This window comes from Parasteatoda tepidariorum, chromosome 1 (genome assembly GCF_982258835.1).
Source record: "Parasteatoda tepidariorum strain Cologne lab strain chromosome 1, Ptep-v5.0, whole genome shotgun sequence".
Taxonomy (NCBI): Eukaryota; Metazoa; Arthropoda; class Arachnida; order Araneae; family Theridiidae; genus Parasteatoda; species Parasteatoda tepidariorum.
Genome location: NC_141755.1, coordinates 119,938,481 through 119,964,383, shown reverse-complemented (window position 1 = coordinate 119,964,383; position 25,903 = coordinate 119,938,481). Strand labels below are relative to the sequence as shown.

General features: G+C 26.5%; 1 pseudogene across 1 annotated transcript in view; it reads left to right on the top strand.

Annotated features, from left to right (window-relative positions):
• Positions 1–25,903, top strand: part of LOC147816802 (ras-related protein Rab-34-like) — a 78,614-nt pseudogene that overhangs the window by 8,324 nt on the left and 44,387 nt on the right. Inside the window, exons 3-8 of the transcript XR_015429145.1 lie at positions 1,170–1,295; positions 3,218–3,368; positions 4,330–4,455; positions 10,689–10,766; positions 20,436–20,535; positions 22,422–22,531. The product of XR_015429145.1 is annotated as a ras-related protein Rab-34-like (transcript). The remainder of the gene's footprint in view (positions 1–1,169; positions 1,296–3,217; positions 3,369–4,329; positions 4,456–10,688; positions 10,767–20,435; positions 20,536–22,421; positions 22,532–25,903) is intronic.

Sequence of the window (25,903 nt, the reverse complement as noted above, 5' to 3'; positions counted from 1 at the left end):
GTACTTTTAAATTTACATTATTATTTTATAAAAAACCTTTGATGAAAACATTATACACAGAGTTCTCCCTAGGAATAAACATGCTTTCAGGGTGCTTTCTCACGGAAAGTGCTTAGAGTTTTGAAAAGGCACCCACTTAACCCTGTAAAAATATGTAATATTATGTAGTACCTGAATTTGATCCTCAACAATTTTCCTCTTATACTATTTAAAAAATTTACCCTTTTTATACTATTTTATGTGTGTATTTCAAAAAGTAATTCTCACTCATCATCAAAATAAGAAAAAAATTTGTAGTTTACAAAAAAAAATATTAATCAAAAGCATACTAAAAATATCACTGTGCAAATTTTTTTAAAGCAAACTAAATACTAAGTGATTATTGATAAACAACTTGAAAAAAATTTTGATAAACAACTTTTTTCTATATTTTAAGCTGAAAATTACGAGAAAATAAATATTTAATGAAACCTTTTCTTCTTCAAAATTTTTTCAATACCTTTTTTTTTAAAAAAAGGTACTGGAAAAATAACTTTAGAATTTAAAATCCGTTAAAAAATTCATCAATTATACCCTTCAAAAAAAAGAGAAAATTATAAAAATTTAACCAGTTGCAAATTATCCTGACAAAAGTAATCAGAATTAAACCTATGTATGCAGATAATTTTACCTGTGTAAAATTATTGTTTAAACAGTGGACAATGTTTTTAAGCGATGATGGCTTATTATAAAAGGTCAAGGAGGGCGCATGAAAGGATAGGTAGGCTAGGATGCCCTTCTCAAAAGACTTAGGGCAAACACTGTATACATGAAAGAATACTTGACTAATAAATGGCTTCTTCGTCCTTAAAATTTTGATGATCATTTGATTTTTATGTTTATTTATTTTTGAAACACCAATTTTACTGACTATGCTGAAGTGTTTTAGTTTAAATATAATTATTTATGTTTAATATTTATGTTTGCAAACGTGAACTATTCCATTAAAAAATATTTGAATATTTCTAAATTTTCAAATGTGTAAATTTATTGATATTGTAATTAAAAAACTGTTTTATTTTTAGTTTAAATTTTATGTTTTTGTATTCTAGAGATAATACCGTATTTCCAATGCATTCTAACTTGCAAGCTAGGTTTTTCTAATTTTCTTCTTTTATCTTTTTGCAAAGATTAATAACGAAGAATATGGAGAAGCATTGGCTCTTGTTCAGACCTATAATTTAGATACTGATCTTGTGTACCAGCGTCAGTGGAGAAAAATGCCAGCGACTGTTGAGACTATTCATAATTATTTAGTAAGACTGGTATTATTTACCTTCAATTTGTTTCTCTATTTAACACATTATAAGTATTTATCATTATGTTTTACAGGAATCGAACAATAAGATTTTTAATCTAGAATGTATAAATCTAACATTTCAGTACTGAGTACTCTTCTAAGGATGTAGATCAGCTTTTTCTCTTTCAGAAAACTTGATCTGTTAAAAAGTTTTGAAGAGTGCAGAAGAAAGTTTTTCATTGGATCATAACAGCTTGGGGTTATGCTAGAAAATAGAATTAGAGAAGACATTAATGTTATATGCTAAAATTGGAAATTTTGACTGACTGTAGATGAGTCGAACAGTTGCAGCACAAAATCTATGGAACTTTTATACTGTTTCCCCTGCTCAGTAACTCTTTCCAGGGTTAGCTGTTTTTAAACCACAGTTTAAAATCAACTCTTTTTTTTAAAAAAGAAACCAAGATTAGTTTTTTTATAGAAATAATTTGAAATAAGTGATAATATAAGTAACTTAATTTTCTATTACTTATAAAAATACTTTAATTTAAATTTCATCTAATGAAAAAATAGTAAGTATTCCAAAAATATATTTTATAATGAGTTTATTGCTAATATAAGTTTAATAAACAATTGTGGTTTCTTAATGTTTACGTATTATTGCTCTACTACAAAAATATATTTATAAAATAAATTAACGTGTGTAAATTTAAAGCTAAGTCATAATGCTTCTAAAAAGTCTTAAAATAATACAGACCATGAACAACTGCATGTTCTGATAGTTTTTAAAATTATTTAAGAAATGTAATTATAGAATGAGTTACATTTTTTTTCAATCTTGTTAAATAATTCATTTGTATTCTACAATCTAAGGAAAAGAGGTCCCTTTCTGAATTTTATGTTTTTTATTTTTCAGATTTTTTAAACTTTTTCTGTTACCAGTGTAAACAAATTCTTATTGTATGTATGCTGTATTATTTTATTTATGATTCTAATATTTTCAAAATAAAATACTTTTATAAAAGAGTATAATTCTGGAAGATTAAAAAATATTTCAAATTAATTTATATTACCAGTATATATTTCTTTAATATTATATTACTTATAAGCATTTTTATGGTTAAAGCTTGATTGTGTTAAAATTAATTCTCAAAAAAGTAGGTTATTATTAAATCATTAGTGCTAAAACATATTTATTGCTTCAGTATTTTATATTTATGCTACTATGACGTTAATAATAGTTAATTATGCTTGTAAAGCAATAAAGCATTTAAATGCAGTTAATAATTAATTAATAATGCTTAATAAGTAATGTTCATCAAACTGACTCACATGAAGATCTCATTCATTATTAATATCATCTTTTATGCTAAAGAAATGAATGAATAATGATATAATTATAATACTTTGATATCAATATTTTTATATGTTTAGTTGAAATGTCATTAAAATTTTGATTGAATTATAATAATTTGGTATTATTGTTCTTCGTTCTCTTGAATTTATAATGCATGATTAAATTTTGGATAGTTAAAAAGAGGTTAATAAATACTTTATCATGTTTCAAAATTTGTTAGTTTTCCATGTTTTTAATGGCGCAAAAACAGTGTATTGATAAACATATATTATTTAATATTATATTCTTTGGCAAGTGAACTATTTACTTTGGATTTGAAATATGTTTTATAATACTGTTACTCTTAATAAATTTAGGTTAAAATCTTTTAAATGTTCTAAAAATTAATTTTTGTTGAGAATGTTAGATAATTTTATAAAAAATATATTGTTACATCTCCTACAACAGTTTTTAAATCAAAAAAGGTTTCTTTAAACGCAGATTTTTGGCATCATTGTCTTATTTATCATTGTTTATTCATCATTGTTATCATTGTTTTATTAATTTTTTCAAAGTGATAGCTTCAATAATTGCATTTGTAGAGTAAAATCAAAAAGCGATCCTGGGTTCTCCATCAATGCCTACAAAGAGTGTCGTAGAATTTTGAAGCTGCCAAAGAACTTATTGACTATGGTATGAGAGGCACAGATGTAAAAGCACTCGTTGCCATTGGCAGATGCGACGATCAAAAAGGTATTAATTGTACTTTAAATCACATAGTATGTTACTATCCTCTGGGGTTTGTAAAATCTCAAAATATTTCCTTTCCTTTCTAAAAATCACATAGTATGTCACTTTTCTCTGGAGTTTATAAAATCTCAAAATATTTACTTACCTTTTTAAGTTTGTTAGTGTTCAAAATACATACCCAAAAGAAATTTTTACTTGTCTTAAGATGCATATTTTTTTGAATGCTTACTAATGAAAACATAAACAACCAAAGTTTAATTACAACTGCTTTTGTGCTTCGTGCTTTCCTTTCATGCTTTTGTGCTTGCCTTTCACATTTCAATTTTAACCTGTATATTTTTTTATGCACAGTGATTGACTGTTTTAATAAAAATAAGCACAACAAGCAGAATAAAAAGAGAAACTTTATAATTTCTCATTTATATTATTAAGTTGCTAAGTATCATTTAGGTTTTATTATATGCAATAGATTTCTTTCCTTCTCTTTGGTACATTTTATCCAGCATCTTTGCAATTTTTTGTCAAGTTGAAGGGGTACTAATTCGGTATTACAGTTTGCACAATTCCTGAATAAATGTTTTCATTCCTGGTCGGTAAAAAAAATATAGGCATGTTCAGAAATTTTACATAACTTGGGCAAGTCAGGTATTAAAATTTTTTAGACCTCTCTTTTGTTTGGTTGATGTTTTTAAGAAAAGCATTAATTTTATATTTTATGATTGACATTAAATAACAAATCCATAGCGGATCTAATAGACTTTTAATTTTAAAACAAACTCAGAAGACAAGAGAACACTTGATTCAAGCCAACTCCCCCTCACAAATCACTTATTGAGAAGGACACATATCACATTAGTTTATATATATAATGTATAACTAGTTTATTGTTATGAGTTAGTTGGAAAAAGAATTTCCCTTGCTGTTTGCTTTGTGGAATATATTAAGTACATATAAATATTTCTAGGTTTATCTTACCATTTTATGATGACTTTGATAATGAACCATTTATGACATCAATTATGATGCTGGTGAGATTTATGAGACGAGAAACAGCAGAAAAAGAGTTATTGAAAGAGGTTACTCTTACAAAGTAATTATAGCTCTTAACTCCTCATACTTTTCTTATAGTAATTGATATATAATAATTGACATTTGAAATGATTAAAATGATGTAAGCTAGAATTGACATTAAGATTGATATTTAGATTATAGCTTATTGTAAATTATGTTGTTTATGGTAAAATTAATGTGAAAAAAAGGTTGTACAAATATATCATTGTATTGGCATAGTCAAGAAATTTGTTTTTAATTCACAAGATTGTAAAAGTTTTTCTTTTTGTGTAACATTAGTTAATATCTACTAAAATTTTCATTATGAAGAAATTTGCATGTTTTAGTTAAAAATATTATTCATTTAAATTTTAAACAATTGTATCGTAATTAGTGTTTTATAATATGCTGCTTTACTTAAAATATACCTTAAAATTTAATTATGCCCAATTTTAAATAAATCAACTCATTTTTTTTTTAAATCCATACAATTTTGTAACCATTTTAACGAAAACAATATAAAAAATTATCTAAGCTATATTATTCAGAAGGTGTAGAAGTAATCATAGTAAAGCATTGTTTGCACACATTTTTAAGAATTACTATAAAATAACATAAATTGATTAGATGAAGACCTCATAGGTTAAAAAGTGATAAATCCATTTTGCTCAAGTAATGTTCGGCAATTTCTAAACAATTAAGTTTTCCTTGCAGAAATATGTTATAATGAATATATATTTTAGGAAAATCTGCTTTATCTCTAAACTATTATGACTTTTTACAACAGGGTTCCCACATAATCAGTTTGTAGCAAAATATCTGTTATTAATTTTCAGACTTAATCTGGAGCAGAAGCTTCTAAATCATGTTGACAGGCTATAACTACTTAAGAGGTAGCATTGGTTTTCTTTTATTTCTACATTTGTTCTTAAATTTTTTCTCATAATGTTTTGTCTCTTAATTTATGTATTTCTAAAGAAGTAATGAGTTTCATAAATTTTAAAGTGTCATTTAATGTTTGATTAAAATACAATTTTATTGTTTTCATTTAGCATTTTTTCTCTCTTTCTCTTAGTAGTTTAAAGGCAATTAAACACATGTTTACACTACTCAACAAATTATTTCTGCTTTTTTATACTAATATTTATATTGAAATATTTATCATGTCTAGAGCCTAATGTAAGAATAATCATAACAATATTTTGAAATAAAATAAACTAAGGATTTGAAATTCTTGAAAAAATCTTTTAATTAGCACTACAAAATTTAATGATATAACTTTTCTAGTCTGACTTTTAAATTTGAATTGTTTGATTGTTCTTATCTATAAAATTTAGCCCTTTTCTACTGAAAGACATTACATTTTGTCAAAATTTAATATTGATATATACTTTTGGGTGTAATTGTTAATACAGTATTATTGTTAATTATACGACTGCTATGAAAATAGCGTAAGAAGTAATTAAAAAGAATTTGAACTCTTCACTTGCCAATCCCTTGTAGGATTTAGCTATATTTACAGTAACTGAGTTATGTATATTTATTCCTTTCGAGAATAGAGGAATCAAGTTAATTTTTTTTTTATTTTCTGCAAAAATGTAAATGACTAAAAATGCTTAAGCAAATTTTGCATTAAATATTCCTCTATTATCTTTTGTTTTACTGGTCACTTTTATTTTGAGCCTCTAAGCATCATTGTTCCAATCAAAGCCATACATAATTTTTCCTGCTTTACTTTGATAAATAATGTACAAACGATTTATTTCTTGAGAGAATGTAGGCAACTTAAAGTTTAAAAAAAGGCAAAATGAGCTCTCTGAAATAAAATAAAGCTCAAGTACGGAGCACAAAAACTACTCACCTTGAATAAATCTTATGATACGAAGATGCCATCATTGTATGTCATAGAAAAGTATTTAATATTAGTTTGTAACCTTTTGGTGTTTGATATTGTAATTTAATATATATTCAGCACTTATTGTATGGAATATCTAAAGTGTGCCCCTCAAGATAGCCACAGTGGCTCAGGGGATAGAGCGCTCACCTCCCAATGAGGTGAACCGGGTTTGAATCCCAGTAATGACTGGTCAATGCAAATTCTGCACCCGGCTCTCACCGACCACAGTGCTGATGCAAAATATCCTCAGTGATAGATGGATCATGGGTTATAGTACCTATGCTGTCAGGCTATTTCTGGGAGATTTTGTGGTTTTTCTCCTCATGTAATGCAAATTCAGATTATTCCATCAAAAAAAGTTTTCTCCCAATATTTGATCCAGGAGTTCCCTTGTCTTCTGGATTGGGATCCAAATTACAGGGCTATGGAGTTGAACATTGGTAATTGCAAACCCAAAATTGGGTCCGCTGTTCAACTCGGTTATAATGCAAGATAAAATATTCACTATGTTCTCAATCGATGTCATCTCTCATTCAAATTTTTTAATTAATCAAAATTTAACAACTATTAAGTCAATAATATTTTATCTTTGATTATGAGTTCGGGCTTACGTCAAAATTAACGATTGCCACAGGGTGGCTAACTATAACAAATAGTGATTAAAAACTTGTTTGCCAGTCGCCACCTTTTATTAAAAATGTGAAACATGTGCACTTTATTATTGTTTTTTTTTTGTTAAATAAATATGGAATTAATGTGAATATTTCATAACACTTAGGAAATTATTTTATTTCACACTTGTTTTTTAAAATTTTTCTTCATTTTGCAATTGTAATATTTACCATATTTTGAGAGATGCTTTAAAAGAAATGCCTGATATTATTATTTATTGACAATTTTTAACCATTTAAAATGTTCTAATTTTGAAAAAGTTTCTACTGTTAAAAATGCTACAACTGGCTGTTGCCAAAGTTTCCTAATTTTGCCCTATACCATCTAACAACTCCTGAGTATTTTATGCGCATGAGCCTCAAGAATTAAAAATTATATTGATCTGCATATCCTAGGTTTGAAAAAAAAATTTATTTTTTAATAAAATTTTAATTTTGAATTTTTTTTCCATTTGTTTAGAAAATATATGTCTAGGTATGTAAATATATTAGACTAGGTACTTCAATAAGAATACCATAAACCTAGGATTTACCTGACCGAGGAATACCACCTAGGATTCAATCAGAATACAATGAAATATCAATTAAGGGTGCTTCAAATTTTTAACTAAAATTTACAAGATGATGCTGTGGGGAAGTTCATTATTTTAATTAATGAGTGTGAATATCGTCAAGCTTTTAACTTTTTTAAAGTTTTTTTTACTCTAGATAATTCTAGGTGGTGCTGTTGCAGCACAACAGCATTTTGATTCCAAGTTTTTCAATCCAGTGTGACCTGGAAGTGACCATTCAGTTTGCTTTTCACTTATATGGGAGCAGAAACATTGCCCCACCACCTGGGAATACTCAGTTATTTTCCTGAGACCACTTCACTTCCAGTCTCTGTTACCTCTTTACAAGAAAGTTCCTATTGTGAATCCCTCATAAATTTATAGATTAAATGTCTGTTAATACAGTGTGCTATGTAAGGTGTGCAATATAAAGAAGCAAGTACCTTAATAACATTTTATCTAACGGTTGGATTTTCATGCTCTAAAGGGTGATCTTAATCAAATCATTAAGATAATCTCTAAGAGGCTATCTAATTAAGATAGCATCTTAATAAATGAAGATCCAATCATTAAGTCAAAAAATATTGAAGTGTTTGCTTTCTTAATATTGTTACTTTAGGAATGAAGCTGCAAATATTGGTCTAAGTTCTTTTTAAAAAAGTAAAAATTACAAGTGAGTTCCTATTGTGAATCCTTCATAAATTTATAGATTGAATGTTTATTAATTTGTTTGTTAATAGTGTGTTATATACAATGTGCAAAATAAAGAAGAGAGCACCTTTATAATTTTTCATGCACTAAGAAGTTATCTTAATAATTCTATTCATTTAGCATCTTAGCACATGAAGATAAAATCGTTATGCCAAAAAGTATAGAAGTGCTCATTTTTTTATTTTGCACACTGTACCAGTGAAAAATATTTATTTTCCAATAACTCATGTACCGAAATTTAAAGTAATTATAAATTAAAAAATAAAATACCGTAGTAAATTAAGTGATTAAAACATATTACAGAGAATTGGGTTGTAAAACTTGATAGATGTATTCAGTCGATAAAGTTTAAGATAATTAAAGAAAAAAAGAAAGATTAATTAAATAATAAATTTGGAGCATCATAAATTGATGTAAAGAAAAGGCCGAAAGTGATCGAAAATAGTGGAAGGACAATTGCTTAAGTGCCACGTGAATTTAACCCAACAGCAAGGGCTCGTGGTCAAGATAAAGTTAAGGGACGACTGAATAACAACTATAAATTTTACATTTGTGCAAATAAACACTGGTCAAAAAAAAGAAAAATATGAGAATGTTACTCACCCCGATGAACATCAAGTTGACATCATTATGCTGTTGTCGATGTAGGACAAAAAAAAACAGAAGAAAAAAATCAAATAAAACAAAGGACAAATTCTTATCTCGTTCAAAAAAAAAAGTTGGTTTATTCATTTCATTGTACAAGGGATCAACTGAATCGCCTGAGTGAGGATGCGTTGGCACCCCAAGCCACAGCTCAAGCAGGGTATGAGCTTGCTCAACAAAAAAAAAAACATTAAAAACATCAAATGACTCGTATTTTGAAAAGAAAAAAAAATCTTGCCAAATTTGTTTGACAAACACTACGCCTTAAAATTAAAAAAAAACATTTGACAAAAAAAAAGGGGGCTGAAGTCGTGCAAATAACTCATGTATATAACATTACTAAAAGAAGTTGGACGGGGCTCGCTGACCCAAAAGGGCCAGCTTTGCCAGACGCAAAAAGCGTCACCACAGGAGCAGTGTCCTTCGTGGTACCAAAAACGATAATGATAAAAAAAAAATGGCGTCCCTTAAGCGCGGGAAAATGCGAGTTGAACAGCAGGAGAGAGAATGACTGTGATTGGATGGGGGATTACTACATGATTGGGTCACCACCAATCAGTGCCAAATTTACTCCCACACATACAAAAAAAGCGTGAACACGCTAAAAATTCTGGAAAAATCTAGAAAACCTAACCGGAAGAATCATTACGTGCAAAAATTTGAAGGTTACTTGAAAGTGATGGGAAAAGAATTTAAGTGGTGACGTAAATAGAATGTGAGGGAAGAGAATTCGTCCTTGAAGGACAGTGGGGTCAGACGACCTTGAATTGTAAAAGGTGAAAAGGAGAAAAACACAAAATGTGTTGCTAACTTAAGAGTAAAAAGAGACATTTCCCATTCTCTTCACAGAAAAAAAATGAAGAGAAATAAAAAAAGAAAAGTACAAATATTATAAACTATGAAAGATTGAATTAAAATTAGATTAAGTTAAATTCCGGACATAAAAAAATCGTACCACGACACTGTGACATCAAACAACCAACATTAAACTAAAAAGGGATTAAATTAAAACAATTAGAAAAAAACGTCACACATCACTGTGACATCACAAATATTATAAACTATGAAAGATTGAATTAAAATTAGATTAAGTTAAATTCCGGACATAAAAAAATCGTACCACGACACTGTGACATCAAACAACCAACATTAAACTAAAAAGGGATTAAATTAAAACAATTAGAAAAAAACGTCACACATCACTGTGACACACACTATACTGTTGCTTTTTGTATAAAGCTACTAATATTAGTACAAGTTCTTGAGAAGAAGAAAAATTAAGAGTATTTAGTTACTGATTTAAAGGACCGTTGACTAAAAGATTTCACTTGCCTAAGGAGGCTCTACCAACCTGCAGGCCAGGGGCCAAGTTAGCCTCACTGCCTTAACAAGTGGCAATCATTTTGTGCTTTCAAGACAAAAAATGCTTCTAATGACAGTTAATTATTGTTTTACATACTGTATACAAATAATATATGCATTAACTTTTATATTGTCGAAGGCATGATAGATGTTATGAACTTAATATTTCTTTTATAAAAATTTATAATCTCTAATAATTTTTTAGATTACCATCAATTCTATTAAAAAGAAAACTTTGTACCAGAGTAGTGCAACTTGTAGTCCTTAAAAAGTTATTGTATTTAATTTTTAAAAAAATATTGTTTTTATTTTGTACTATAAGATATTTTAGTCTTTTCCCAGCATTTGGAAATATTTGTCTTTTGAGCTAAATTATTTCTTCAAAGTAGTGATAAATGAAATGAATTTTTTTATTCTCTTTTAATTTTCTTGGCAGTGACTTAGATATGGCTTTTTATCCGTGGCATTAACAAAAACTTAGAGAGCCTGACTGGTGTGAAAATGAATTTGACAAGTAAGTGTTCTCGTTATTAGTTGTCAATTTAAATTCAGATTTTTTAAATCAAAATTAAATAAACCAGTTTTTTAATTTATAACAATTTTCTTTTAATTGTTTGTAAGCTGTGCAAAAGATGAAGTTATTATATCCATCTTTTAACTGCCTGGTATGATTTTAGCTATTTGCCTAAATCACCCTATTTGCACTAATTCACAAAATCAGGACCCTGGTTGAAAGAATGTGACTTAACGTTTATTTTGTATTCACAAATTACGAGTAATTTTTTCACAATTTTACAGAAACGGACCTTTTACAAAATGTCTGGACACACCCCTGACATTTATCCCTAAGATGTGCAGCATTAGATTTATCATATTCTTGAAAAGGGACTTCTCTATCGTGTACCTTTAGTCTTGAGCTGCAAAAGATTTTTACTCTGTATTACTTACGTTAAAACTATTTTATGAGTAAACTACAAAATTTGAGAGTTTTTATTTTTTCATTTATTTACTTTTTTTAAGGAAAATAAGTAGTTTAATTTCGTAATGATCACAAACGATTTAAAAAAAGTAATTTCATTAAAATGTTAAATAATAATAATGATCAGCATCATTAGCAAAGAAGTAAAAAATGAAATAGATGTTTAGGGGAGCGTCATTCAAAGTAAAGTGTAAGAAAATGAAACAAAGTGCCGAAAAAGCCCAATTCTTCTCAAGAACTACCACCAACAGGGAGGGATGAAAAACGCTTAGCCGGACATCATTAATTTTCCTTTTTACCCTACAGAAAGGGGATCTACAGCTGCACCCCATCAACAGCTCATTCCTATAAAAAAAAATTTCAAATTCTTATTCTAAAACAAACGTATGTACTTCTTCTAGTAATCAATATTTAAATATCATGACGGACACACTAATGTACATACAAAATTTTTTTTATTCCTAAAATTGCATTGCGTAAAATTGATCCTTATGATTCTCATTTTGACATTACATAATAATAATGTGCATACTTGCATACTGATTAATTCATATTGATACATAAAAAACTTAACATTTTTAGATGTGCAGAAAAAGAGTTCTAGTTCTTACCACATACAAAAGTGTTTAAACTACAAATTATGTACTAATTTTAGAGCATTCATTTCTAAAAATATTTAAATTTTTATAATTTTATCGTTGACCAGTCTGGGCAACAAGGAGGCAGTGGGTAAAATTTGTATCTGTTTTTATATAAATAATTTGAAATAATATTTTCATTCAAGTTTTTTGAAAACAATCTATGATTTACCAGACTTGTCAATGAAAACTCCAATAAAAATGCATCATTAAAGCTTGCAAACATTCTCATCAATAACAATGTTATTTGTTTTACAGTAATTGTTTAAGAGTTAACCTAAATATGTTTCCTAGGAAGTTACTAAATTCTTTTCCTTCTTCAGTATTCATATTTATATAAGAAATGATTTATATAACAAAGGACAGTAATTATATATAAATTAACCATACAGGAATATAAAAACACTTTTAAGATAATTTCATGTAAAAATATTAAAATTACTCCCTGATGAAAAGAAAAAGTAAAAAATTCATCTTGGAGAAACAATCAACTACAAGTATAAGAAGATCTTCAATTTGATCTGATTTGATCTTTGTGTGTTGCTTTTTTATTAATGCTTATGTTAACCTGATTTTTTTCTTTTCTTTTGACTCTTACTGATTTTTACTTGAGAGTATAGTGTTGAAGTTGATCTAATCGATTAAGTTGCTCTCTGACCAATCCTAAAAATTTCTTTTCATATTAACTTGGAAAAAAAAGGCTGCCGTGCTCACCGAACTTGATACTTGCTTTTTCTCTATATCAAATAAATTTTTTTCTATATCAGAAAATTAAAAGGGACACCGCTTGTTTTGGGAGTTTAACTTAACGTTTGCTATTCATTTTGCATTTCTGCTCACTTAGAACTTTAAATTACTAAGGTGTGTAGAAAACTATACAGGGATTACAATGGAAGAAAAAAATTAGCATTCGATAGGTAATTTGAGAATTTGTAACTTCTAAACTTGATGGGAAAATAGACCAAAGTTACTCTGCAGGCTGCAGGAATGCAACTGAGTTGAAATTTGGCATGTTGAAAGGACCAAATTTAATACAGAGTTTTTTTTTTTCGCTTAAAGATTTCTTCCCTATATAATAAATATTTTTCCATTGGAAATTCATCCATTGGAATGTAAGAAAATTTATCTTTTACGCGATTTTCAGAACTTCAAACTTCCCTTGACATAAAAATTTACAAAAAAAGAAGAAAAAAAATTTAACAAATATTGCCAAGTATAAATCTTAACATTTATATAGACGTTTTAAAAAATATTAGGAAAAAAGAGAGATAAAAACAGTTTCGAATATGATCCGGTATATCATATAAGATCATCATTATATATTATTAACAAGAAAAATTATTTCTTGTTTTAATTGCTATTGTCTCGTACATTTTGTTCTTAATTTAATTATTTATTCAAGTACATTTGATTATTTTCAAATCAGCTATCATCTAATTTTTGTTAGGATTCTTAAAATAAAATATGCTTACGCGAAAATTATAATAGTTATATATTTTACAAACAAAATGATTTTTAATCAACTTTTAAGAACAAGGGAAAGAACGGTTTATGTCCACTGCTTCTGGTTCTATGAAGAAAAAAAATTTGTGCACGGGCAGAAACTGCATCTTTATTGTGTAATAACTCTCTGCGAGAACCAATTTTTTCCTTGTTTTTATTTGCTAAACTAAGTAATCTTCAAAATACAACTAATGGCAATACAATAGTAATTTTATGAAAGAAAGGGGGAACTAAACAGTTCTCTTTTAATCTACAATCATGAATGACGAGCAACTACTGGGGCTGATGAGCAAAACGAACAGGTAACGGAGCCTCCCAGTAGGGAAAAAAAAAGGATGCTTACAAATAATCTATGGCGAAAAACTATTATTTGTGAGTGTATGATGCACATTTAGAATCATTCCAAAAGTCGGACTGTGGAGGCTGATGAACTGTAGGCAAATCATTTGCTGCAGTCAAGGCATAAATCATGTCACAATCTAAAAATCATTTTATTAGTGAAGTATGTGCATGATGAGTAATTTATCTACTAAGGCGTGTTTTTAAAAAAGTTATTATTAGCATTAATTATTATTATCAGAATTCTACTTGACTAATTTTAAAAGAGTTCTACTAATTAAATGGGTGGTATGAAAATGATTTTCTTTTGTAGCATGAAAATTGTCATTTATAGGCACCAAGAAATACCGCTTTATTTTTCACCTGTTCATGATTTAAAGATCTCCCTTAATAAGTCCTAATTACAAAATAATTTTATTTCATCTAAACAATTATGCCTTTTCTGAAATATTGAGATTCTGTATCTTCAACTATAAATGAAACTATACTAATATTTCAACTCGAACAAGTCGAAATTTCAGTACTCTTAACGTTCTTTTTATATTTCAAACAGGGTTCTCCCTCTAACTCCAGAGATTTAAAACATTTTACACATACTTATAGTTGTTAACTCCCCCAAAAAATTAGTTGCAAGAATTCTTTTTAATGCATGCATAGGAAACATTTTTTCCAAATCAGCATTGAAAATGATTAAATGTGTGTTTATTATTTTGTGTTGCCACTGCAAGTTATGTTTCTTTCATTATTCAATAGTTACTGAGAAAGGAGTAATTTTTTTTTATATGTCTTTTGATTTGAATATTAAATTGATTTAGTAGCAGAAAAAATTGGTAGCTTTTTTTAAACTGTGCTATGACTCTTGTACTATTCTCCGCTTTAATTCGAGTGCTATGTAAGTTTTGAATTAAATTTTATGATAAATTTAACTATAAAGCAAAATTGAAAGGGAGAAAATTTTAATGTTTATTTTAGTCTAATTTGCTATTAAAAAATTTGAATTTAAAATAAAACTTTTTAAAATGAAATAATTCTAGTTTAAAAAAACTATTTTGCTCTTTAATTGGTAAATGAAGTTGCTTATTTTTATATTAAATATTTTCCAAATGACACATTTTATGCTATTGCAACACATGAGTTATAAATTTCTTCTCTGCTTGATATGGATAGCGAAAGCTTAAAGTTAGAAGGTCAAGCCCGGGGGGGGGGGGTCCCTACGAAAACCTCCTCTCATTCTCTGGTCAAAAGCCACACCGATCAGTTTACAAACACCCGTGTAAATGTTTTTTTGCGAGATTCTAGAGAATCAAAAGCAAATCAATCCTACAAAGCCCCACACCTTGTCTTAGAGAAGCATGCTGTTTGGATTTTTTCTCACTTGAAACTTGTGTTTTATTGAAAAAAATATATAATTTAAGAAATTTTCTACAGCATGATAAGAAGTATCAGATCTTTCATCAATAATTTTGTGCTTTCATCATTCGTTCATACATTTTAAAATATTATGTATCAAGCCGTAGACAGAATTTTCTTTCGGAAGAGATTTAAATTTGTAATATATAATATCGCATTTCTTAACAATTACAAATTCGTAATTAACTTATCTTGCATTTATCTTCAATTTATAACGTTATACTCATAAATAATTTTTTTTCCATATGTAAATCATTACATGCAAAATATTTGCTTTGCATCTTCTGTCAATCCTTTTTTAATAATCAATAAAAGGAAAATATTGTAAGACAACGTTCTCTCATAAGTATTTAAGATTATTTTTATATTAATGATTGAAATGTTTATTAAAAACTCATAGGGAAAAAGTTTACTATTTCAAGAATAGAGAAAATTTCTTATTTTACTAGGGAAATTATTTTTTGTCAATTCTTTTCGGGAGTTGTTTAAGCCCCCCGCCATATTCTATTCCTTGCTTACAGCCCTGTAATAAATGATAGGATATTGAGTTTTAAAAGCGTATTAATATATTTTAATTAAGTTTTTCATAAAAGGGAATATTTCTTAAAATAGTGATAAGTCAAGGAAACGTTAGTGAAAATTTTACTGTAAATTAGAAAAAGAAAAAAGAGAAGAGCAGGCAAAAAAAATCATCAAAACATCATGAAGGAAGCAGTACTTTCATATAACACATAACAGTTTTATATAACAGTATTTTCAATACAACTTGGGGTCAGTAAAAAAAATATGATTATACTTGGTACACCATAAATTAAGTAATTGATTTTCAAACTATTTTACTTTTTTTTATTTTAGTCATAGATTTCTTTTCGAATTATAGAGTTCTTTTTTTAAAGAAATTCTATTTAAAAAGAATGGTATAATACAATACAGAATATTATAAAAAAGAAAATAGATTTACTCAAATTACTCCATTTATCCCAAGATCATGGAAAAATTTACTTAACTCGCAACTCATTTTTTGATGCTTTCATATGTAACACTCAATCTCTTACCACATAAATATCAAGTACCATAAGAAAAGCAACATTCATTTTAAAAGTAATTTTCGTTTGAACTAGAAAGGGTTACTTATAAAAAGGCTTTATTCATAAAAGTTTAAAGTATTAAAAATCAACTTTCTTTATTAATTTTTTTAATAAAAAAATAGTTTATAATTAATTAAAATAAAACTTTATTTGTTCTATTACATTTTAATTTGTTAATGTAAGATTTGTCGTAGTGGATAACATGGATTACCTGTCGCCATAAAACATAATGTTCCTTTACATAATTCTATAATTTCAATTAAAAAAAGAACGAATTTTTGATTTTAGAGCTCAATTAGCATTTTTCCCCTTCATAGGAAAAAAATTAAACTTTCCACTCGCAAAGAATAAGAATACTTAAAAAAATGATGGCACAAATTTTTTTTTGCAAATTTTATTTTATAAAAATAGCATTAAATTTTAAAAAATAACATATTAAATATAAAATAGGTTTTATTTAGAGTATTATTGACAGTATTAAGTCATCTATGACTGAAAAGAGACATGAAAAGAGCTTTAGTTAGCAGAAATTAATTTTATTAATCATCAGTAAGTCATGCTATTTTATGGAAAGGGATTTCCATTTTCTTTTATACTGTTGTTTTGCCATAATATTTTAAAAGAAAATAATCTTTGATACTGTTGTTCTTATCTTGATTTTTAGTGATTTGATATGAAACTGACTGTTCTAATCTTTTCGAATTCTGAAGAAAATAAAGCCCTCTTTCTCCCTTTGCTGAGGAGGTATATGATGTGAAAGCTAGAAAAATAATTTCCCTGCCATCTATCGGAAGCTTTTGAAAACACATCTAAAATAATAAACAGCACCCTCTTTATATGGCATTTAAAAGATTTTTTTTAATTATTATTTCAAATATAAATATGATGCTACATGGAAAAATATTCTTGCTATGTAAATGAAAAGAAATATGTGGAGCATTTTGAAAGTATAATTTTGATTAATATAATAAAATAATAAGCAGCTCCCTCTCTATATGACATTTGAAAGATTTTATTTAAGTTTTTTTTGAACTATTTTAAATATAAATATGATGCTACATGAAAAAATATTTTTGCTATGTAAATGAAAAATAAATATGTTGAGCATTTTTAAAGTATAATTTTGATTTTCATTTATATTCTGTACTAAAATTTAAAATAAAATAATTTTATCAGTGAATCATTTTATTGTAAATTGTCCAATATTTTGAAATTCAATTAATAAAAATTTCAAATATTTTTGTATTGTTTAAAAACGAATTTTTAAAAACAGAATTTCTTTAGCAATTACTATTTTCAAATATTGCCCCAAAATTTTTTGAAAAAAATATTATTGAGTTTATTATACTAGAGTTTTGTTCTAAAAATTCAAAAAATTTAACCACTATTTATGCAAAACTCTTAAAACCCTTTTTGAATCCTGTTTTTAAAAAGTAAGTAATTAAACTGAGATTTTAAGTTAAAATAAACATTAAATATTGAACATCTAAATAGATTAAAACAATTTATATAAATTAAAAATGTCCTATTTTAACATTTATTATAACATAATACTTAAATTGTAATTAAAGTTTGCAAATTAATAAAATAAAAAAGTATATTTCATAAAAAATCGTTACTTTGAACTAAAAAAATGTATGATTAAAAGGAGGATTTCAGCAATTTAAAGTACTTTTTCTTTTTATCTATAAATATATTAATTATTTCTGAATGTCTTCATCATTTCTGAATTGCGTATTAATTTTACTTTTAAAGAAGGCTTAAAGAAAGGTAATTATATATATATGTATATAGTTATAAATAGTTATAGTAGCTCATTTCAGGCTTCTTCCTAAAATGCCGTAATACAAACAAGAACGGACCTTTAGCTTTTTCCTGCTATTATATGAAATTTTTTTAACTACATGTTTTTACCATCTATTATTAAAATAATAAATTTTTAGGAATCATGTAACATTAAAAATAAATATATATTTTATCTAATAAAAGAAAAGTCTTTATTTTAAAATATGTGCCTAATACAACAAATTAAATATTTTATAATAAGCAATTAAAATAGAAACATTTTTCAATAAATTTTAGAATTGTTCTAGTAATAAGTTATAATAATTTTATTTTTAAGGGAAATAGTATTAAATTTCATCAAAAATATTTACTTCAAAACTAAGAATATAAACGAATTTAAATATTATACTTCGAGAAATGCTTTTTAGAATAAAAAATTCGTATAAATATTTATTTAAAAATTTTAAAATATTTAATTTCAAATCGAATTACTTTTTAAAAATATTTAATAAGCAATTCCAGAATTCATATTTAGGTTATAGCAAATTAATAAAATACTAACTTTTTAATGTTTTATGTAAATTTTAAAGAATAACGAAAGTGCATTTTTTAAATCGTAATATGCTAAATATTTTATGAATTTTATTCGATCTTTTTTCAAATTTTCGAGTTAATAGAAATTTTTTATACCAACTCAACACTTTCTCATTATTAATCAATCTATTCATTGTTACTTGAAATTAGTAATGGCATACAATGAAGGTCTTGTAACCAATTAATAGTAGAAGGCCAAATGACACTTTTAGTTTTCGGGCCTGTATAAGTAACGAATTATGTCGCCGCCTCTTCATGCTAAAAGATAGGAGAAAAGGAAAATCGATAAAATATGCTTTATATTTTATTCTTCGCTTATTTTTTTATTTTCTTTCTTCGTCTTTTCGAGTTAATTGACCAATTTTTTTACCAACACTACGCTTATTCATTATTAATAAAATAATTCATTGTAACCTTACAATTAATTTATGGTATACATATGAAGGTCCTGTAACCAATTAAGTGCAAACGGCCAAACAGCACTTTTATTTTCCGGGCCTATATAAGTGACGAGTTATACCGCCGCGTCCGATAATGCCTCAAAACCAATGGTAACGGACCCCATGCCTTTTGCCGTTAACATTCCAAAAATGCCAGCTTACGTTTGCCGTGAGGTGTGTGCTTACAAGGATTATTTATTTTCTTAATCTTATGATAATTTTTACATAATTAAATTAACTTAAATGATATTATATTTGTTTGATATTAAAGCATGGATTTGCTTAGAGTATTTAAAAAATGTGGACAAAATATTGGTTTATTAGAATAGTAGCATATAATAAGTTGTTGAAGATCCTGCTATGTTTTTTTAACCACTTTTGTAATAACTTTTTTTTAAAAATTCAGTAATAAAAAAATTAAATGTTAATTTAGTCTAAAGTGAATTTTTTTTCCACAAATACAAAATTATTTTTAAGCTAAATAAAGTCATTTCATGGATTATATTTAGCTAAAAACAAATAATGAGCTGAAATATCCGCAACTTTCATATTAATTTTTTCAAGGATTATGGCTTTTAAAGTTACTGAGATTTTTGTAAAATAAAATGTTTTAAATAAGTTATAAGTTAGTGGTAGAAAACAATTGCATTGTAACTTACAGTAAGGCGAATTTTTTGTAATAAGTTTAACTAAGTTCCTTTGAAAAGTGGTTCAACTAATTAAACTTCTTTTCTGCTACCAAGTTTTATTGTTCTTATTTATTGAATATTGAAAACTGATTTAGAAATCGGTGGTAAAAATAGAAAATCATCTCAAGAAAGATAAATAATTTACATTCATATTAGTGCAATTTTCAATTTATTTAAAATTTGCATTATCATTCAAAACTTTACATAAAAATGAAAAACATTCTTATATTATAAAAGTCAATTTTTCTACTTATGCATTACATTTGGATGGTTTGTTCAGTGTCTAAAATAATGTCAAAACATACCTAAATTATTTTAAAAGGCTTAAATTGTATGAAGCAGTGTAACATGAATGCATAAATTAGATATTAAAGATCTAATACTTTTATTTATTCAAACTGTATTCTTGTTTTAATCATTTCTAATTATCCAATTTTTTTATGTTTCATTTACTTTATATGAATGATGCTTGATGAAAATTTATAAGAAACAATATTTTTTTTAATTATTTTTTTTGATTGAAATGCAAAGTTAATGTGTAAAGTGTAAGTTAAAAACATTTTTAAATAAACTTCATAGCTTACTATAAAGATTGTATCAATGCTGAGAACAAGTTTATGTATATTATAAATAATTTAGTATGTTAATTTTATTGTAATATTATATGTGTTTTATGAAAATAATATACTAAAAAACTAAAAATTACTTTCTACCTAAGGCCAGACGGTATTGGAACTGTGACTGTTGAAAAGTGATATTTTTGCCAATATTGAGGTACAATTACGAATACTTCTTGAAAATCGAATTACTCATTTTAGGTAAATATATTACTCTTTTCTTTCTAATTTACTCTAAATTAGCTTATTCAGGGTAGCCACCCACCTGGAAAACCTGGAATTATCAGGGAATTTTTTTATACTGGAAAAAACCTGGAAATATCAGGGAAATTTGGATAAAAGCCTGGAAAAATCAGGGAATTTTAAAGAAAAGCTGGAATATTTTTTTATTTGATAATTTTTTTAATTTCGCTAATTTAAATTATTTACTAATTTTTTTAATTTAAATTATTTCATCCATTATACCCACTTTTTTAAACAGAAATGTATCACCAAACAGTTGAAATATCATCAACTTAGAAATACTTTGCTTACATCAAAATTTGCTCCATTACAGCTCTGTTAAACTAGAATGTAACATAAAATGCTCCCACAGTTGCTAAACGAATGTAGAAATCTTTGATCGCTGTGGGACTGTGCAATTTAGGAAAGATTCTGGTGGAGGTGGAAAAAGGGATTATGATATTAGCTTCTGTTTTTAAATTCTGTCCTTGGGCTGAATCCATTTATGGCTCAAGTTTGTTCCGATGCTTTGGAAGTAATTTTATTTTCTATTTTGACAAAATGTTTTTGTATTTTTAACTTTATAAAATTCTCCAAAAATTAGTTGGTTATAATTGAATAATAATAGATTTTATAAAGAACCAACTATATATTAATATTTAATTTTACTCTTTTGTTAGCCAATATATGATTTTTGAGTCAAAATTTTGTACCAAAACATTAAAAAATAAATAAAAAATCTTGCCAAAAAAAGTTTTTTTTTCAAGATATGTTAAAAAAAATAGCATTTTGAATAAAATATTTTATAATATAGACACTTTTCTTGTACACATCCTATATTTTATAAGAAAAAAGAAACAAAAACCTGGAAATTTTATGATTTTTATCTGGATAACCTGGAAAAATCAGGGAAATTTGAAGTCTAATTTGAGTGGCCACCCTGTTATTATTTAAAATCCACTCGCAAATTTGTTCTCATAAGTTTTGGTTATCCTCTTACAGGTTGTCTCTAATGTACCCGAGTTCCCTTTTTTTTTTTTTCTTCGCTCTGGACTTAGTTAATAGCAACCTTTTATCAGTTTATCTGAAGCAGATAATATTGTTTACATTTGATGCAGTATGGCCAATTTTTGAAGCTCTACTCTTAACTCAACTTTTTTTTAAAAAAATTTAAAATATTGTTTAAATCTATTTATTTCGTAGTTTAGTGTGTGTAATTAAATGCTAAAGTTTTAATTTATGCCTCTAATATTCATTTTAATGTTCCTTTAATTTTTCTTTCAATGCGACTTGAAATAAACTACCTTTCTTCTTTTTCATTTCTTAATTTTAGTTGATAAATATTCATCATTTCAGGACATTACCATTTAATTTTTAAGAGTTTTTTAATATTATTTTGCTTACTTAAAGTTATTTAAAAAATTAATCTTAAATAATCTTTCAAAAAATGAAAGAAAAAACATCATTCATAGAGCGAATTATCTTTTAAGCTTCTGTGATTTCAGAATTTTTTATTTTATCAATTTAAAATTCCAGCTGAAGCAAGCCAGTCATTGGCAAATTGTTTTTATTCTGAAATGAGAACAGAAAAATCAGAAGTATTTATTTCATTTCGGATAAACAATAAAAGTATCTATAGAATATAATTCTGCAGAAAAAAAGAAAAAAATTATTTGCATTTCTGTATTTTTCAGCTATTTTATTGCTTTAACTCTTTCATTACTCTGTTTTTTTAAATTTAAAATCTATAAATACGAAGATGCAAAGTATAACAGTTTTGATTTTATTTATCATTTCAATTAATGTTATTATAATGCTTTTTTAAATTTATTGTTTTTTTTTTTTTTTTTTTTTTTTTTTTTCAGAGAAAATAGTAATTTTCTTAAGTCATGAAAAATTCTTGGAATTTGTCACGGAAAGCCATGAATTCAAAATCTAAAATGTCGCAAATACCCTGTGTAAATAAAAAAAATTTGTAAGTGTTTTAATTTAAAATTATATTGTCTGTTTCTATTCTTTTAAAACAGGTTTACTGGATAAAAATATTATGACTTCTATTGTTTTTTTTTGTTTTTTTTTTTTTTAATTCAGTTTACTCTACTGTTTATTATGAATAATCTTAAATAGATGAATTATTGTATATCCTGTGATTAAAGTCAACCCAATTTTTGATTACAACATATCAAATTTCTGGTATGTCGGGTGTATAAGTCAACCATATGTAAACCAAATAGGAAAATTTTTAAAATTAAAATATAAATAAATAAAATTTTTAAATTTCTCTGAATATGATACATTTACCCTTAAGTAAAGATGATGTCTGAGACCATCTCCAAAATATAAATTCAATTGTTATTGTAAAGTCTTTTTAAAAGTGTGGAAATACAAATTTTTTGCATGGGGATTAAAATTATTTTCTGTAAGACTCAGCAGATGAAGTTTTAAATGTGAGATCCGAATAAAGACACTGTTAATTGTACTGAATCTGACAGATGATCTGAAATCTTTAAATTTGTAGCTTTATGGTATGTCTTAAAAGTTTCCATTGTGTTATATTTTTTAAAATGTATAACTTTTCTTAATCTCAATTTTTCAGAACGTATTTTAAGGAATTGTTTTTAAAAAAACCAATATTTGTAAGGAAAATATGAGAGATAATTCAGAATTAATTCTATATAACATAGTAAAAATAGTTTTTGAAGGGAGTAAATTGATACTGAGTTATTCATACATATCTTTAGTTTATAATGCATGAATATATCACATTCAACGAATGCCCAACTTTACTATAATTGGTTCACCAAGAGTTGTCACTTGGCTCCACCTACTCGGGCGCAGAGTTAATTTTAGCGCAGGATAGGAGAAACATTTTCGCTGTTAAAAAGGAGATAACCCTTAATGTGCGCCAAACGCAAACAGTGAATTCTTTTTCACTTGCTTACTTCTCTTTATCATCTACTATTATACCTTTCATTACTCAGGCTAATTGAAAAACTGCTGTTTTCCCAGCAAAATGTCTCAAAAGGGACTATCTTTTCACTCAAAAGCGAGAAATATCATCAAATTTATGAAATATTTAATGTTAAATACACATAAAGATTGCAAAATAAATATTTTTGTCATAACATTACCAAATAGCAACCTTCTTCAGGTTTGTTAACATCCTTTTCCCAAAAAATAGCAAAATAGTATCGTTGGAAAACCGCGTGATGGAGGCGGAGCCAAGTGTCAACTCCTGTTGAATGAACTGTACCAATGTATAAGTCGAACCTCCTGATTTTTGGAATTTGAAAAGTTTACTTATGCACCAGGACATGCAATAGTAATGAATAGTTCTTTCCATTGAAATATTTTATTTTTAAAAAGTGAGTTTTGTCAGTTTAAATTTAGAAATATTAGTGTGTTTACTGTATATTTTCATATCAAAAGGGCAAAAATGTGTTTATGCATGTATCAGGTCTACTTTGATTTCATCAAGATAGGACTTTTTTTTTTCAGTGCTGTTGCTGAAATTTCTTTATTTTATTTTAATGTGTTTTTTGGTGAAAAATACTGAGGTTTGGTAAAATGCTTCACAAGTATTTTTCTTAAAGCAAAAATATGCAAATTTTTTTAAAAAAAAATATTGCTGACTTATATATTTAACAATCATTCTAATTTTTGAAGCTAACTAAGCCTGTGATAATATTCAAAGAAAACTTTTTTAGAATTAAATAAACCTCTCTTACTTTAAATGTATTTTTTTATAAATTATATATATAAAAAAAACTTTCTCTTAAAATTAATAACTTTTCGCCTTTAAAAATAAAGGAATAATACATAAAAAAAATTTCAATCAAATTCATCTAGGCTTTATTCATTTTGTTTGCTTTTTTCAAAAATGTCCTTTTTTCTTGTTATAGCAAAATTAGGATATAATTGTGAAGAATAAAGATGTTTCTATTCTAGTTAAAGCAAAATTAAATTTGCAGAATTCAGAAATTTATTTAAACCAAAATGAAAGGAAAGAATAAAAAAGTGTGACAACATGCTTTAAAACTTGAGAAAGTATTCCTTTCGGCCTATCTCTCTTTCTCAAAATAGAATTGTCATTGTTTGGTGGTTTTTGCAGAAACCAAGCAGTTTATGTCATGTCCTGCACTATGGGGATTTGAAGATTGCTAATTAGCTAAAAAACTATAAAATAAGAAGTATAAAATAAAATATTTTGAAAAGTATAGGATTCATCCAAAAATTTTAAGTTCATCATCACTTAATATAATCTTATAGTGCTTTTTATCTTTCTTTTAAGGGATAATTATTACTTTAAACAACTTGCTAATTTTTAAACTATGTGCTGAATATAAATTTTCAACCTTCAGTCATTTCTGATCTACATGTATATTTTCTTTATAATTTGTGTTAGCGCAATTCTTTCTTTCCTCTTTTCTTTTGTTCCTTTACTTTTTGTGCTATATTTGACTTTGTGTAGAAATTGAAGCTGCAAAACAACAACATCAACACCTCCTGAAGAACAAGTAAACTTTAGAGTTTGCTAATTGAGCTTTAAATTTACATTTTTCCTGTTATTCCTTTTTGTTTTGTATTTATGCAACTGCATGTAATTTTCATTTAAAATATGTAATGTGCATAGGAATTTTTTTCTAATAATAATTTGACACATATTATGCTTATGTAGTTCTAGTCTTTTTTAACATTACAGCTAAAATGAGTCTGTTAGTTGCTTTTTATCTTTATAACAATAAAACCTGTTAAACGAGTTTTTCATGGGAAAGGAACAGCTTTTAAATGAGTAGACCAAAGTTATAATATCTTACCCATATTGCGTTAATAAAATTTAATGTACATATTACAGACTTAAACATCCATGAAGGAAATATGTACTTAAGTGTCTCTTCTAAAGGAAATCAAGTAGAATTTATTGTTTCTTCTTTTCCTAAGCAATATATTGTGGAAAACTGTCCAATTTTTTAATATCTTTCTAAACCTTTTATAACATCAAATGAACTAAGAATTTCTGTAACATTTCCTTTCTACTTATTTCTTCACGTTCTGCTCATACGATACCCCCGCTTACTTGACGAACTATTCTGATGGCTTATTCTCTCTACACTTTTCATAACACATGTTTTCCTGAATTAAGTGTGAAGGTCAATGAAAAAAGTGACCACACACTTAAGACCACCTAAAACTTTTTCTCCCAGAATCCTTAGATTTTTGCCATGCTGAATTTCATTTCTAGAAACTTAAGTCTATTTTCTTTGATTGATTTTCCTTGCTTTGAAAAGAAAATTGCAATCTTCTTAACAGTTGAAAACAAAAGTTTTTGAAAGTATTAATTTAGCAT